General features: G+C 51.7%; 1 protein-coding gene and 1 long non-coding RNA gene across 5 annotated transcripts in view; both read right to left on the bottom strand.

Moving 5' to 3' along the window:
* SKI (SKI proto-oncogene) overlaps nt 1-17,254 on the bottom strand; it is a 67,871-nt gene that overhangs the window by 39,163 nt on the left and 11,454 nt on the right. The window lies entirely within an intron of this gene.
* Nucleotides 11,107-16,310, bottom strand: LOC117804336. The gene is made up of 2 exons (XR_004628668.1): nt 11,562-16,310; nt 11,107-11,285 (listed from the first exon to the last, which is right to left on the bottom strand). It is a non-coding gene; the product is annotated as an uncharacterized LOC117804336 (long non-coding RNA).

The raw sequence follows: 17,254 nt of genomic DNA, 5'->3' as shown, positions 1-17,254 counted from the left end.
GCCCTGTCCACTCGGGAAGATTTTGTACAGTATGGGGAACAGTCAGCCCTAGAAGGGGCACTGCTCTGGACCCACCTAACAAATAAAAAAAGACCTGTACGGATCCAACTATCTCCAAGTGCATCCATCACTGCAGGACGCAGCTCAAGAAGATTTACAGAACACAGAAACATTCAGTACCCAGACATGAATTTCAAAATGCATGCGGCCAAAGTAGCAGGAAAATATGAACCATAATGAGGATCATGCACTAAAACTGACCAGAATGGACGCGGACATAAGAATTCACAAAGGACAGGGCGCCTGGGGGGCACAGTCGTTGAGCGTCTGCCTTCGGCTCAGGGCGTGATCCCGGCGTTGTGGGATCGAGCCCCACATCAGGCTCCTCCGCTGTGAGCCTGCTTCTTCCTCTCCCACTCCCCCTGCTTGTGTTCCCTCTCTCGCTGGCTGTCTCTCTCTCTGTTTAATAAATAAATAAAATCTTAAAAAAAAAAGAAAAAAGAATTCACAAAGGACACTAAAACCATTCCCAAAGCAGCATTCCACACATTCGGCCAGCTGAACAGCGATGTGGAGGACATGATAAAGTCCCAAGTCACCCGTGTGGAGACACAGGCTCCACTGGGCCGGGTGGCAGCAGGGATGTGCAGAAGACAGCCAAGCTTGAAGACGCAGGAACAGAAACTGCCAGAAAAAAAAGGGGTGCAAAAGAATGAGAAGAGTGCCTATGAGCTGGGGGTCTGCTTAAAGCGCAAGCAGGGTGCCCAAGAGCTGGGGGGAGAGCAGAATTTCTAGTTGGGGCACCTGGGTGGCTCAATTGGTTGAGTGTCTGACTCTTGGTCTCAGCTCAGGTCTTCATCTCAGGCTCATGAGTTCAAGCCCTGCACTGAGCTCCACGCTGGGCACGGAGCCTGCTTAACAAGGAGGGAAGGAGGAAAAGGAAAAGGAGAGGGAGGGAGGGAGGGAGGGAGGCAGTTTTCCAAAATAAAACAGTAAACCCGAAAGTCTCAATAACCCCCCCAAACACGTACCATTTAAAGAAAACTACAATAAAGTACAACAAAATCAATGCTCAAAATCAGTAACAAAGCAAAAATCTTAAAAGACGTCACGTAAAGAGAAACCAGGACCACAGCAGGTCAGCTTCCTTAAAGTATCAAAGAAAGAAAAAACTGACAATCTGGAATTCTATACCCACTGCAAATATCTTTCAAAAATGAAAGAAAAATAAAGAGGTTTAGCACACAAAAACTCATCCCCAGCAGACCCACACTACCAAGGAAGTTAAAGGACATCCTTCAGGCAGAAGAAAAACACCAGCAGATGGAAATCGTCATCTACACAGAGGAACACAGAATACCACAACTGAGAACCATACAGGTAAACCTGAGAAATTCTTATCATCACTACAACCCCTTTGAGAAGCACAAACCGTAATGGCGCCTTACAGAGCTCCTGCGCGCCGGCCGAGCCCCCGCTTGGTAACGCGGGCCTGCACTCTCCAGACCGAGCAGGGCGGGCTGGCAGGGCTAGAGGGGACGGGCGCTGCCGTGTTTATGTCCGCTAAACCCCAGGGGAATCGTGAGTACAGCAAACAAGCCAGCGAGGACAGGTAATGGGATCATAAACTGCGTTTGATTCAGCAAAAGACAGCAGAAAACCATTAACAAGAAAGCTACGAGAGACGCCTGGGTGGCTCAGTCGGTGAAGCGTCTGCCTTTGGCTCAAGTCATGATCCCAGGGTCCTGATATCGAGCCCAGAGTCAGGCTCCCTACTCAGTGGGGAGTGTGCTTCCTCCTCTGCCTCTGCCCCTCTCCACTGCTCATGGCTGCTCTCTCTCGCTCTGTCGCTCTGACAAATACATAAAATCTTAAAAAAAGAAAAAAGAAAAAGCTACTAACACATGGAACAAGCAGAAACAGCAAGATGCAAGACTCAAACCTAATCTTACCAATAATCACATTAAATGTCAGTCATGTGAACTCCCCAATCAAAAGGCAGATAAAAATATGTAAATAAATAAATAAAAGGCAGAGATCAGACAGAAAAGCCACACGCAGCCTACAGGAAACCCATTTAAAAAATAAAGACACACACACACAAAACGAAATGAAATGAAAAGAAAAATAAAGACAGGTTAAAGTAAAAGGATGGAAAGAGGGGGAGCTGGCTGGCACAGGCGAGGGAGCCTGCGACTCTTGATCTTGGGGTCATGAGCCTGAGCCCCACGTTGGGTGTGGAGATTACTTAAAAATAAAAGCTTAAAAAAAAAAAAAAGAAAAAAGGATGGAAACAGATATGCCATGCTCACAGAGTGCAAAGAAAACTGGAATCGCTATATATATATCAAAGTCAATTTCAGAGTAAAGAATAGAGAGGATCACAGAGATAAAATGGCGAGTAATCAAATACAAAAAAAGCATAAACATTAATGCCCCAAATAACAAAGCTACAAAACACATGAGGCAAAAACCGATATGACCGCACAGAGACAAATCTAAAATTATGCTAGAAGACATCAACCCTCTTCTGCCAAAACCAGATAGAGCAATAAACAGAAAATCCGCCAAGATACAACACCACCATCACCGACCTGAACTAACCAGTGTTTACAGAGCTCCCCACCCAGCACGGGTCCTTCTCAAGTACACAGAGAACCTTCACCAAGACAGACTATACCCTGGACTGAATAAAGTCTCGATATGTTTAAAAGGGTCCATATGACAGAGTGTGTCCTCTGACCAAGGTGGAATTCAACTAGAAATCTGTAACAAAAAGATCTCTGAAGAATTTTCAAGTATTTGCAAACTAACACACTTCTAAATAACCCACATATCAGAGAAGAAATCAAAAGGCAATTATAAAGGATTTGAACTGAAAGAAAACGGAAACACAGCATATCAGAATCTGTGCGAAATCCCTAAAACAGGACTCAGGAGAAAACCAAATATTTGTACCTGAAAACAAGAAAAGTCATATAAATGAGTCAGCTTCCTACTTATGAAACTAGAAAAAGGACCACTTCAACCCAAAGAAAGCCAAAGGAAGGAAACTATAAAGATCAAGACAGAAATCAATGAAGTAGAAAACAGAAAAATAACAAGAGAAAATCAGTAAAACCAAAACTGGTTCTCTAAGATCAGTAAAATGGATAAGCCTCTAGCCAGACTCATCAGGAAAAGAAGAAGAAATGGTCAGCATCAGGACCGTGAGAGGTGGCATCGCCACTGATCTCTGCAGCTGTTTAGAAAAAATAAGGGAACGTCACGAATGATGTCATGACAACCAAGCCGACAACGCCGAGCGCGTGCTCACTCACACTCTCCGGTGAGAGCAGGCAGCAGGGGCAGCCCGGCCTCATTAAAACCCTCCCATAAAGCCCTCCAGACCGGGATGGGCCTCCACCGTTAAGTGCTACCAGGTATTTTTAAAAGAAATCAATCTTTCAGAAAATGGAAGAGGGAATACTTCCCAAATAATTCTGTGAATCCAACATTATTCTGACACTAAAACCAGGCAAAAAACATTACAAGAACAAAAAACAAAACAAAAAACCACAGACCAATAACCCTCATGAATAAAAACGCAAAAATTATAAACAAAAGTTTACCAAGTCAATCTCAACAATATTATAAAAGAATAATATACCAGGGCTCCTGGCGGCCTCAGTCGGCAAAGAGTGAGACTCTCGATCTCCGCACAAAGCCTACCTTAAAAATCCTAACAACAATAATAATAACAACAATAAAAGGATAATACACTGTGGCCAAGGGAGATGTGTCCCAGGAATGAAAGTTTATTTGGCATTCAAAATCAGTCAACATAACTCACTGGGTTAATAAACTGAAAAAGACATTCATCATATTAATAATCTCAGTAAATGCAGAAAAAACTTTTAACAAAATTCAACACCCATTCCTGATCAAATTAGGGACAGAACTGTAGGGACTCCCTCCATCCAGTAAGCGGCATGTACGAAAAGCCCACAACCAAGCGCACCTGGCAGAGAGAGCACCTGAACGCCTGCCCCTGAGAGTAGGGGCCAGGACCGCAGCTCGCACCACCTCCCACCTGCACCGCGCTGGGGACCCAGCCAGTGCAAGCAGGCACCACAGATCGGGGGCCTCCGGACCGCAAAGGGGGAGTAACACTGTCTTTATTCACAGGTAGCATTATCACCGATGTATTAAACAGGCTGGAATCTACAAAAAAGCTACCACAGTGAGTTGCCAGGTTGCAGGGTGCAAGGTCAATATACAAATGTCACCTGTCCCAGCAACGTCTAACCAGGAACTGAAATTTCAAAAGCAGTACTGCTTGAAACCAATGGCACACTGTTGACCTGGAGCACCCGGGGACTCCATCGGTGAAGCGTCTGCCTTCGGCTCAGGTCATGATCCTGGGGTCCTGGGATCGAGTCCTGCGTCGGGCTCCCTGCTTGGCAGAGTCTGCTTCTCCCTCTGCCCCTGCCCCTCCCCGCTGCTCGTGCACTCAGTCTCTCTCTCAAATAAAGAAATAAAAATTTTTAAACAGAAAAGAGCAGTGCTGCTTGAAACCACTATCACGCTGTACACTAACTGCGACTGAACTAACTTGAAACTATGAAAGAACAAAACCATAAAAAATAAAAAGCAATACCACTGGAGTAGCCCCAAGAAAGAAAAACTGGAGATTATCCAATAAATGCGACAAACGGCATCAAGGCCTGTGCCCCGAAAACTATGGAATATTGCGGAGAGAAATTCCGAACAACTTAGTGAATGGAGGGCTGCCCTTTGACCACGGTGTGGAAACTCAGGACTGTTAGCACGTAGGTTCTTCCCAGAGCATCTGTACACCCACATCAACGCTAACCAAAAACTTAGCAAGATTTCTCTTCGTAAAAACGACAAACTGATTCTCAAATGCACATGGAAAGGCAGAGGACCCAGGACAGCCGTAACTGAGAAAGGACGGAGTCGGGGAGCGCCTGGTACCTGACTGCAGGGCATGAGGCTGCAGGCGTCAGAACCAGCAGGGTATCGATAGAAAGATACGCAAACACACCAAGTGAGCACAGAAATAAACCTACGCACACGGACAACAGCTTTCTAACAAAAGTGCAAAGATAATCCACCAGAGAAAGAGCAGACTTGATAAGAAATGGTGCCGGACAGACTGGATATCCATAGCCAAGATGTGAACTCGGGTGCACGCCTTGCATCATCCCCCAAATTAACGCAAAATGGATCATGAACCTAAACGTAAACCTTAAAGGTACAAAATTCCCAGGAAAAAGCACAGGAGCGTATCTCTGTGATCTGGGTTAGGCAAAGATCTGTCAACTAGCACACCACGAGCCTAATGCAAAACAAAGTGAGAAATCGGAGCTAATCCACATTTTTATACTTAACTCGTCAAAAGACGCTATTAAGAAAAGAGAGAAGCAGAGGGGAGAAAGTTTTGTAAAGCATCAGTGTGAAAAGGGCTTGCATCCAGACACAGAAAAAGCCTGAAAACTCAGCAATAAGATGATGACTTGTTCCATAATGGGCAAAATTTTGCACAGACACTTCCCCGCAGAAGACCGAGAAGACGACAAGCAAGCGTGGGAAGAGAAGCCCAAGGTGGGTAGGCTTTAGACAAACACACGTTAAAACCACCCTGAGATATCACCACACCCCCACTGGAGGACAGCTTGGCATTTCCAAAAAGTTCAACATACACGTATTTCCACGACCCAGCCATTCCGCACTGAGGTATGTACCCAAGGAATGAAACGTGTACGTCCGTAAAAAAACCTGCACAAGAGCGCTCACAGCAGCTTTACCCGTACAGCCCAGACCTGGAAACGATCCAGTCGCCTCGACAGGTGACTGCATAAACACCGTGTAGCAAATCCAGGCAATGGAACGCTACCCAGCAGTTAGACACGCACAACGACACAGAAGGACCTCAGAGTAATTCTGCTGAGTGGAAGAAACCAGACCAAAAAAACACAGAGAGAGAAATGTCATTTATATAAAGCCCCAGAGAAGACAAACTCATCTCTAGTGACAGTGGCTGCGTGGGGGTGGGGGTGGGGAGGGGCAGGAGGGAGGAGTCAGTGACAGACACAGGGACACTTTGTGGGTGCAGGACAGGCTCCTTATCGTGACTCTAGTGACGGCTCTCCACACGTACACGTTTGTCAAAGTTATCACACTGCACGCTTTAATTACGTGCAGCTTATTATGCTTGGTGTAGCTTTAAAAAGCTGCTTTAAAAAATAACTATACAGCACTTATCCCAACCAGACCCTTTATAATGCAGGATTCGTTTGTTCTATGGTCTTAAACAATTTCCACAGGTCAATGACAAATGTAAGCTAGCAGGATAAGGCCACCATTTCTTCTACGGTTGATCCCAAACATATCCTTTTCCACCCCTTAAAGATTCACAAAAATACAGTACCACTGCATTAAAATCATTTCCTTCTCTAGATCAGGAATTGGCAAGCTTCTCCTGTAAAGGGCCAAATCATAAGTATTTTTAGCTTTGAGGGCCGTGCGCTCTCACTCACAACTACTCAAAGCTGCTGCGATGGCACAAAAGCAGCCATAACCAATGTGAACAAAAATGGGCGTGGTTGAGAGCCGATAAAACTTTATTTGCAAAATTGGGTGGGGGCTGGATCGGGCCTAGGGCCAGAGCAGGCAGAGCTGCAGATCAGGGGTTCTCCCAAGGGGTTCCCCACAGTGCAGCAACATCACCTGGGAACTTATGAGAAATGCAAATGCTCAGGGCCTATCTCAGACCTAGGAATCAGAGACTTTGGGTGTGAGACCGAGAAGCGAGTCATTCTTAAGAATTCCGAAGCTCAAGTTTAAGAAACTACTGGCCTAGAAAACCAGCAAGAGTGAGGGACTGACCCAGAGCCAAGAACGAAGAAACCAGAGCAAACGTTGAACAGAAAGCTACAGACCACAGTCCCCGGAGAAGGCGGCCCCAGGCCTCGGGGCAGTCTGATAAAACAAAGTCTACCCACTAAGACACTCAAGAGAAAAAAATTCCAAACAAGGAGTAAGGATCTAGACCCCTCCCAATGAAGCTCTATCATAAAGGGCTGCTGCTGGCTCTTTTCACTTCTTGACAAAGAGTTTCCAACCTGCTTTAAAAAACAATTCTAGAAGATGTCAGCTCACATTCTTCCTGCACTCTGCATTCCACTCAGCAGAATCTGGAACTTTGTCATTTCTTGGGGACAATTAAATCTTACTTTACGGGGTCTGAGTCATCCTTCCAAGCATCAGTCAAGACCGTGCTCAGCCAGACACTGAGGACCTTCCAGAACAGTGAATCGTGTGTGAGCACGCACACTGAGCATGAAATAAGATATCCAAGAAAATAAATCCTGGTTATCTGAGGGTTACTTCTGGGTAAAATCACAAATCACTGGCACTACTGGATTTTCCTTTGCCCTTCCTTCCTCGATGCTTAAAATGCCAAGAACTTTTGCAAATCTAGAAAACACATCAAGAAAATATAATAATTAAAATGCATCATTTGAGGAAAGAAAACCAGTTTTAAGATGGAGGTGCAAAAATGCTTCGACCCGGGGCGCCTGGGTGGCACAGGGTTAAGCGTCTGCCTTCGGCTCAGGGTGTGATCCCAGCGTTATGGGACCGAGCCCCACATCAGGCTCCTCCGATATGAGCCTGCTTCTTCCTCTCCCACTCCCCCTACTTGTGCTCCCTCTCTCGCTGGCTGTCTCTATCTCTGTCAAATAAATAAAAATAAAATCTTAAAAAAAAAAAATTCTTCGACCCCATTCTCTCAAAAATCGTCAAGGGGCGCCTTGCTGGCTCTGAAGGTGGAGCGTGCGACGCGAGCCCCAGGCTGGGTGTAGATGTGCTTAAAAATAAAATCTTAAATACAAAAAACAAACAAAACAAAACTGCTTGAACCCCTGCTCTTCAATGGAGGAGGAAGCTTACGGACCTTGAGCACGTGGGAGGGTGGGAGGCGGCCAGGAGGAGGCGGGCAGGCTGGGGCCAAAGCGCTGCAGAAAAAGAGCCCCAGGAAACACAAGGGAGAAAGCTCGGGGCGCGGAGACACGGGTCACCGGTCACCGCAGGCGGCAGGCGGGAGGTTTCAAGGGAGCAAAACTGGGGACCAGCCTGCAAGTCCGCACGAGGAGTGGCCGGGCATCAAGCAGAGAGAAAGCGAGCTCCAAGACAAAGCAGAAGTAGGATTTCAGAGGAAAGCAGCGTTAGCATCCCCGGGGAAGGGAGACGAGATCCCACAGCCCTGAGCCATGACACAAGAACAGGTAAAAGAAGTTACAAAAGAAACAAAAACAAGGCACATCTTAGACATTACAAATGAAATCATAAAACCTGCAAGTAGACAAGAAAACAGAGTTTGGCAATAAAGCTGAGGAAAAGACCTGGAGAGGGACACCAGAGACAGAGAACAAGAAGGACCACTCGAGTCCATGACCCAGGGACACCCGGAGCACAACCCCAAGTAGGGGCTGGCCTCCTGGGGACAAGGGCGCAGGGGGCCAGCACAGGACCACACCAACGCCCAGGCCAGGCCCCCTGCACCCACCCTCCAGGCACAGGGAGCCAGAAGACAGCAGAGAAGCAGGCCACACACCAAGTCCAGCACTGCAGGGCCTCCCAGGTGGGCCAAGGCCAGGGACGACATCACACCAGTCAACGAGCAGGAAACAGAGGCAACCAACTCCAGGGCCCAGAGCAGAGAGGAAGTGAGGTCAGAACGAGGGCCCTGGGGCGGGGCAGACAGGGAGCGAGGTCAGGCACCGATGCCAGATCAGGGTGAACGCGACCACACAGCTGTAAAGTAAGCACGAAGGATGGGCTCATCAAACACCAGCCACGGCACTGTGGGCAGGCCCAGGTAGCAGCAGGCGCGGGCTGCAGGGGGCCAGCAGCCGAGGCAGGACTAAAGAGGTGGCAGTGCAGGTGACAGAAACAGGAGGTCAACGGGACAAACAGTGAACAACAGGAAGTCGCTGCCCGAGGCCAAGAGGAGAGGACAGGACAGGGATGCCAGGTTTGTGCCATTCACCCTTTAGCTGTAGACCTTGTCCACAGATTCCTTAGGCAGCAACAAAAGGTGACAAAAGTAGCCACGCAGAGGCGGCATGAGCCTGCCCAGGGAGCAGGGACACCCGCCCACATCTCTGTTACTCAACAAAAGCAGGCCGTGCTGGGCAGCCCCACAGAAGGGGACAGGCATCTGGAGGAAGGAGAGCCGCTGCAGCTGTGTGGAAAGCACACAGAAGATTCCAAGTCTGCTCCCACCCCCTGGCCCACGGAGCCCACCCCCAGAGGCAGCAGTGACAGCTGGGCATGCACAAAAAGACAGTCTGACGGTCGGTGGGTGCAAGTCCAACAAGCCCAGACTAAGGGTCAAGTACATTAAAATACTTAATACAAGTACTTAAAAGCATCCAGATAAAGATCTAAATGGGGCCTTGAGCTTGCCGTCTGGTCATTCCTGGGTGAGGCAGGGCCACTCAAGCGACAGGGAGGTGACGAGATGGCCCAACATGGGGGAGGCATCGCCCAAGCACCCATAACAAAGGAGAGCAGAGGGAGGGGCACTGCTGCAGTCCGGGGTGACACAGGAAGGCCTCCTCCGTCAGCACCCACACCTGTGATCCCTGTCACCGGGCTCCCTGAGGCTCGTCTCGCGGCAGAGGGGCCGGGAAGAGGACAAGGCCCATGTGCGGCAGTGGGAGGGACCGAAGCCCAGCCTGCCAGTGCTCCCAGCAGGCACATCCAGCAAGGCTACGGCCTAATCTACATGGCAGACCTTCCAGACTTCAGAATCATCTGGAGATGAACAAGCATGTACCCAAAGGGCCCTGAGAATCAGGGGTCCCCCTGGACCGACCTAGATCGGACGAATGCAGCCAGAAATGTCTGTAACAAAGAACACACAGCACAGCTCAGGACCGCTCGAGGCGTGTGAAGGCACCAACACTACAGGACTGCAGCTCCAAGGGATACGCAAGGCGACCCTTGCCTCCTCTGTCACAGCCAGGGTCTCCCAGCGGCCCAAAGAACGGACCGGCTGTCTGTGCTCTCGGCACCTCCGGGAGAGGCCCTTCCCAGACTGCAGGGCACAGGGTGAGCAGGTGCAGTCACCCCCTTGCGAGGACAAGGCCATGGCAGCCTGTGGTGTGGTGCATGGGTGGCCTGCGATGATTCCTCAGTCAGAGCAACGTGGATCAACAGAGTAGGCATGACTCACAAGTATAAAATATCTAGAAAAACGAAGAACCCTCCCCAACAGTAAGCACTCTGTCCATGATGCCTACTCTGGTCCATGATGTATGGGAACCACCAGCACTAATCCTGGCCAAGGCCTTTGCTGGCAAGTCACCCGCCCCTCCAGCTACCCTTAGTGCCACGTGGAAGCTGTGGGGATCTTTCCCACTTGGGCACGGGCTCCCTGAGGCTGCAGCCCCGTGTCTGCAGCAGGCGCCACACAGACCCTGCCACGCGGGTGAGGCGGCGAACAGCATCAGGTCCGGGGACGCGCTGGGGGGCCAGCCACTCCCTCCCGTACAACATCCCCCCTCCTGGGCCCTTGCAGACAGCGTACTGTCTCCTCATCCTTCCAAGAAGGCCTGTTCCTGCCTCTGTCTCCTGCTGCTGGGCCATGGAGCACGGAGTCAGGTGACTGGTACATGCACTCACGGTGGGAACACGCCCTCAGCAGCCAAAGCGAGACCCGTGGCAGAGGCCAAAGCCTTGGGGACGGAGTGTGTGTGCGTGTGCGCACGCCTGCGTGCATGTGTGTGCACGTGTGTGCATATGTGCGTGTCTGTGTGCGTGTGCATGTGTGCACGCCTGCGCGCACGTGTATATGTGCATGTGTGCACGTGTGTGCATATGTGCGTGTGTGTGTCTGTGTACGTGTGCATGTGTGCACGCGTGTGCATATGTGCGTGTGCGTCTGTGTGCATGTGTGCACGCCTGTGTGCACGTGTGTGCGTGTGTGTNCGTGTGCATGTGTGCACGCCTGCGCGCACGTGTATATGTGCATGTGTGCACGTGTGTGCATATGTGCGTGTGCGTCTGTGTGCATGTGTGCACGCCTGTGTGCACGTGTGTGCGTGTGTGTGCACGCGTGTGCATATATGCGTGTGTATGTGTGCGTGCATGTGTGTGTGCGCACACAAGATGGTTTGGAAGAATTCAGGTTTACACACCATTTCCTCAAAGTGCTCCTCCAAGGACAGACCTGGGCTCACAAGGTCCTCCTCCCCTCACAGAAAGCCCGGGCCCTAGGGCATAAACAAAGGGTACAGGAAAAACCCAAGTCCAAACGCTGCCTCAGGAGCCTTCTCTAAGAGAGGACTTGAGACCAGGAGACCTGGGGCACCCTGGCACACCACCACACCCACTCCTGCTGGCCACAGAGGCCAAGTGTGCTAGCACGGGNGGCGGGGGGGGGGGGGGGGGGCTGGCCACTCCCCACCCTAGCACAGGGGCCCTTACTCTAAAATCATGCTCATCCTCAGGGCAGCTGAAAATGAATCCACCTTTGTTTGTTTTTTTACCTTGCAGGACTTCCAGAAATTTGAAGTGAAGGTAAGATTTGTTTTAAGACTGGAGATAAAGGGGTGCTTGGGGGGGGCTCAGTCCATTAAGTATCCAACTCTTGATTCCGGCTCAGGTCACAATCTCAGGGTCGTGAGACCAAGTCTTGTGTTGCGCTCCAACCCGCTGCAGATTGTCTCTCCCTCTGCCCCTCCTCAGCCGCTTGTGCTCTCTCTCAAATAAATACAAAAATTAAAGAAAAAATGGAGATAAGGACAGTTTCAATCCTTTCATTCCAACCCAAAACAACGGGACAAGCATCTGAAGGAGGCCACAGCCTGGCCCTGGCTTCCTTTCCCTCCTGACCCCACTCGCCACACGGGACGACACAGGAAGACGACACAGACCGGGGGCCAGGCCTCCAGGGAAGCCTCCCAACACAGGGAGTGAGCACAGGAGAACATTCTGAGCAAGGAAGAACTGACTGACCATGTGCCACGGCCTTTCCGGGTACAGCCGACAGAGGCACAGATGCAGGGACAGGGAAATGTCAACAGACACAACCCCACGGGAGGCCCCCAGAGCCGGGAGCCAGAGAAAACCATGGAACGGAAGGAAGCGGCTCAGTTTCTATAAATGACCCACAGCAAAGTGATGTGGAAAAACGGCCAACATCCACGTGCAGAAAAATCCTCTGCTATCTACATGTGCCCCGTGGTGACCCCACCCCACACTCACCAGGGGCTCCAGCTGGGAGAAGGACGTGTCCACATCCGGGGACAGGTCTCTGTGTGTCTGACCCACCCTGCTGACCTGGTGCCCTCAGGGCCCAGTTCAGGAATGCACAAGGCGCACACGCTACCAAGGGTGTGACAGTGTCAGGGGGTCTCAGGAAAAAGCCATTAGGAGGGACTGAGTCCCAGTGGGTGGCCAAAAGAGGGACAATTGAGTCATCAGAATAATGACCAGAACGGACTGCAACCCCGTAACAGACTGAATTGGAAAACACAGTCTGTAGTGGCTCTCCACAGCGGGTAGTGGGGAGGGGACGAGCTCCGGGAGAAGCAGACACAGGGACCACCGTGAATGGGTCAGCGGGATGGGGCAGGGACGTCGAACCCGCTGGGAGAAAGTTCATCACAGTAGATGCTGACAAGGTCCGAAGTCCTCCACGAATTACTTATTAACTACGGAGGGAAAAGGCAGACCCCACCCACAAGCACGATCAAAGTTCCCGGCCTGAGGAGAGGCGTGCAATGTTGGGCCTCCAGCCATCCCACGCTGGGGAGGACTTGGTGGCACGGCCCGGCTCCCACCCAAAATGCTGAGCCTGCATCCAACCAGGGGTGCGCCAGGGACGGGAGTAGAGGCATAACCTACAGGATGGCCCTGTGCCCTCCCAATGCACCCATGTCACAAAGGACCAAAAGTAGGGGAGGGAGCCCGAAGAGAAGCAGCTTGGGGACAGAGGTGCATCCCCATGCGTCCTGGGCAGGACAGGGCTGCGGGCTGCTCTGTGCCGGTCACCATGCTGTGCCAACACTAGAACGCCCTCATTTGCAGGAAACGTACACCAAAGACACAAGCTCGCCAGCTGAGAGTGCACCAACATGGCAAGGTGTCCACGCTCATGAACCCCAGTGAGCACTGCTCTCGTGACTACGCCGGAGGTCTGAAGATTGTTCAAAACAAAGTCCTAAGCCAAGGAGAAGCAGCAGGCTTACAGACTCATCTCTGCTCCTGCGTTGGCCACCCACAGCTGGAGGCTACGTGGGAACACGAGAGGGCATGTGCCAAGAAGGGATGTCAGGTACCCCTGGGATGGCCCAGCAGGTGCCACGTTCGAGCCATGGGGTTGTGCAGAACAGTGAACTCCCTCAATACTTGAGCCCACTCAGGGGCAGCCAAATGGATATCTGAAACGGAACAGCAACAGGACACTTAACTCGAAACTCCCTAACTTCTGGGCCTGTATCAAACCCTGGTCATAAAGGCCGACATCAAATTCCAATTCAACTCTCTAGTACAACGATCCAGGAATCCAACGTGCCTGCGGACCTGGACCAACAGCAGCAGGAGGATGCAGAGAAGCGCTCTCCGTCCAGCCACACCTGTCGAGTACGGAACCATGACCCCGAAACCCCAGCCCGCAGCCAAGGTGCATGACAACGGGAAACGTCCATTCCATCAGCGAGTTCCACCAGCTCTTCACCCTGCATGAGTGGAACAGGGCACTGTGGCTCTCAAAACTGGTTCTCTACTCACTGCCTTGTTTTCATTTTCTGAGAAACGTCACTTTTCCAGATAAGAATTGCTCTGGGGTTGGGAGCACCTGGCTGGCTCAGTCAGTAGAGCACACAACTCTTGATCTTGGGATATGAGTTCAAGTCCTGCATGGTGGGGGGTGGAGCCCACTTAAAAAAAAAAAAAAAAAAGAATCACTCTGTGATCAATTTTACCTGGTTCAGATCAAGGCTGTGGATGATGTTACCACCGTTGGCTCGATTACTAAAATCACCGTTTGAAGAGTTATCAAAGGTTGTTCCACTTGAAAAACACATCCTGGGCCTTGGTTGGCTCACTCAGTGAAGCGTCTGCCTTCGACTCAAGTCATGATCTCGGGGTCCTGGGATGGAGTCGGACTCCCTGCTCAGCAGGAAGCCTGCTTCTCCCTCTCCCTCTGCCCTCCCCCCTGCTCATGCTCTGAAAAATAAATAAAATCTTAGGAAGGAAGGCAGGCAGGCAGGCACATCCTACCAGCCTTACCCTGAAACAGAACTCTGGCCTTCCCTTCAGCCAGAAGCCATCTGAAGATCGAACACGGCACAAGCCCATCACCACGCACTGCCTAGGACCCGTCTGTGCGCGGCCATCCTCAACTGCAGAGCCCAGGACCTTGGGACATCCTCAGCCTGCGCCCCCATGGCTTCGAGGGCAGGGGTGACTCCCAGCATCCCAGCGGGTGAGTCAGGGACCGTGTGCACTTGAACACACAGAGGCCCAGGTCGGACGCTCCATCGCGTGTCCCACAGGGCTCACCGCCCCTTGCAAGTCCAGAGAGGAGCACAGCCAGCAGGGGCTTACCGACGACAGCTAGCCCGGGCCCCGATACACGGACATGCCCACTGCGGGCACAGGGAGACTCCACACCTGCACACCCCGTGCGTTCTTGCTCACAGCACCTGCCGCCATCCAACCCAACTGGCCCGGCCGGCTGTGAGGGGAGCCACCACACCAGCCTTCATGTGCCCACATGTGGCCCTGACTGGGCCCCTGGGACAGCCTGTCGGGCCCGGCTGCCTCCCGTCAGACACCCTGCTTTGGGAAGAACTGGAAGGTGCAAAGCTGCACAGCACAACACCCTCATCACCCGCTACAGAAGAGTAAACTGAGGCCCAGGGAAGTGGCACAACCCAGGATGCCAGAGTGAGGATGTGGCCAAGCCAGGACCTGAGCCCGGGGACCACTCATGAAGCTCTCGCTCTCTGAACTTCTAGAAACTCCTACTTGACCAGAAACACCAGAAATCTGCAGTGACTCCTGTGTGAAGAGAGGAAAAAAGGGTGCGTGACGTCAGACTCCGGGACAGCGGCATCGGCATCTCCTTCACGGTGAGCAGCACACGAGACAGACAAGCGGCCTCCGAGAGATCTCCAACTCTGTTTTTCTTTAACCCAAACACAAAGAGCCACCCTCACTGACGTAGGTCACAGAGCTCCCACCCAGGCTCCCGCTGCCAGGCCTTCCTTTCGACCAGCACCAGCACGTGGGGGCCCCAGTAGTATCTGCAAAACAAACATCAAGGATCCTCCCCCCTCCAGAGCGCCCCTGCCCTCCTTAACACAAAGAGCGCTGTCGGATGGACCAAGAACCTCAGGTCCCTCGGCTCCGATCCTGCGCCCGATGCAGGAGGCCGACACAGGGCATCTGGGACCAAATAACGGGAACGGCTGCTGGCAGCTGAGTCACTGGCTCGGTCAGTGCAGCCCCAGGGATGGGGACACGGGCAGTGGGGTCACCACGTGTCCTGGCCTAGACAACCTCCCATGCCCCTGGAGCGACTCCAGGACCTCCAGGCCAATGCCCAAAGAGGCAGTGGGCCAGGACCCCCGGGGCTTGGGAGAAGGGACGCGGCCACCCTTTCAGCCTCACAGCCACAGTCACGTACACACACTCGCCTCCCCACCAGGTACCAGAACACAACAGCGTGTGGCCCGTGTGAAGGACCAGAGTCCCCGGCCCACCTGTCACCCCCGGCCTCCTAGAACCAAAAGAAGCAAACTAGTGCAAACCATGGCCAAGAACAGGCCCGGACCGCAAAGTCCGCATGAGAGGGCCATGAGCCGCGTGTCTTGATCTCGGGTTATGAGTTCAAGCCCCATTCTGGGTATAGAGCTTACTTGAAAAAACAGCTAAGACAGCAAGTTTTATAATAAAACAAATACACAAGGCAAATTACAGAAATACTAAAAAAACATAATGGCCAATGCCACTAGAATAAAGTTAAAAATGAGATTTTCACCTTTCAAATTAACAAAGATATCCTAACTACAGTAACCAAAGGTTGTGAGGGGATAGGAAAATAGGCATCTGCTTAATTCTGTGGGCATGCGAACTGGTGAGCCACATACAAAAAGAATTTCAGTAACAGGTAAAATCAAGAATCCTTGAGGGGCGCCTGGGTGGCTCAGTTGGCTGAGCGTCTGCCTTCGGCTCAGGTCATGATCCCAGGGTCCTGGGATCAAGCCCCACATTGGGCTCCCTGCTCAGAGGGGAGCCTGCTTCTCCCTCTCTTTGTGCTTGCGTGTTCTCTTTTCTCTGTCAAATAAATAAATAAAAGTCTTAATGGGGCACCTGGGTGGCCCAGTCGGTTTAAATGCCTGCGTTTGGCTCGGGTCATGGTCCCAGGGTCCTGGGATCGAGCCCCATGCTGGGCTCCCCGCTCAGCGGGGAGTCTGCTTCTCCCTCAGCCTCTCACTCATGTTCTCCAAAATAAATAAATAAATAAATAAATAAATAAATAAATAAATAAACAAACAAACAAACCTTAAAAAAGAAAAAAAAGGAACCCTTGAAAAGGCCCTACACCTTCCCAGCTGGAGTAGGGAAATGGTCAGAACGTGTGCCAGAGTCGCCCCTCAGTCGGGACTTAGAATGCAGAAGAGACAGGGTGTGGACATTGTGCGTGCGTGCCCTCTTTGATCCACCAAATCTTCTATAAGAAACTCACCCCCACCCAACCTCACACGTGCCCAAAGAGATGAACTTATAGTGAGAGCGGGTCTCAGCCACCATGGGACACAGGACCTGCCCTCCCTGCAGGGGGCTGGTCAGCCGGTGGAGCCACGTCAGGAAACCATTCAGCATGGTCCAGGCGCCCTCTGACTCAGTCCCTTCATGCCCAGCCCGTGCTCCAGACACACGCACACACACGGGCCAACAAGCTGCAGCGATCATTCACGAGCATCCACGTGGGAAGCCAGGACACGAGAATGTCCACCAACACAAGAATGGGGACAGGCCACACAGCAATGAGGCGGCACACGGGAGTGACAAGGGCCCTACAGAGACGAGCACTACTGACGGGGCCGTGCCAGCTACTCGGGGACACAGCTGCAGACACGGGAGGATGTGGAGGACAACGTCCACACAGTGCATTTCTTCATTCACCTGGGCGGGGGTGGGGACAACGGGGCAGCAGTCAGCAGACACC

The sequence above is a fragment of the Ailuropoda melanoleuca genome, chromosome 11 (genome assembly GCF_002007445.2).
Source record: "Ailuropoda melanoleuca isolate Jingjing chromosome 11, ASM200744v2, whole genome shotgun sequence".
Taxonomy (NCBI): Eukaryota; Metazoa; Chordata; class Mammalia; order Carnivora; family Ursidae; genus Ailuropoda; species Ailuropoda melanoleuca.
This window is presented reverse-complemented; position numbering and strand designations above follow the sequence as displayed.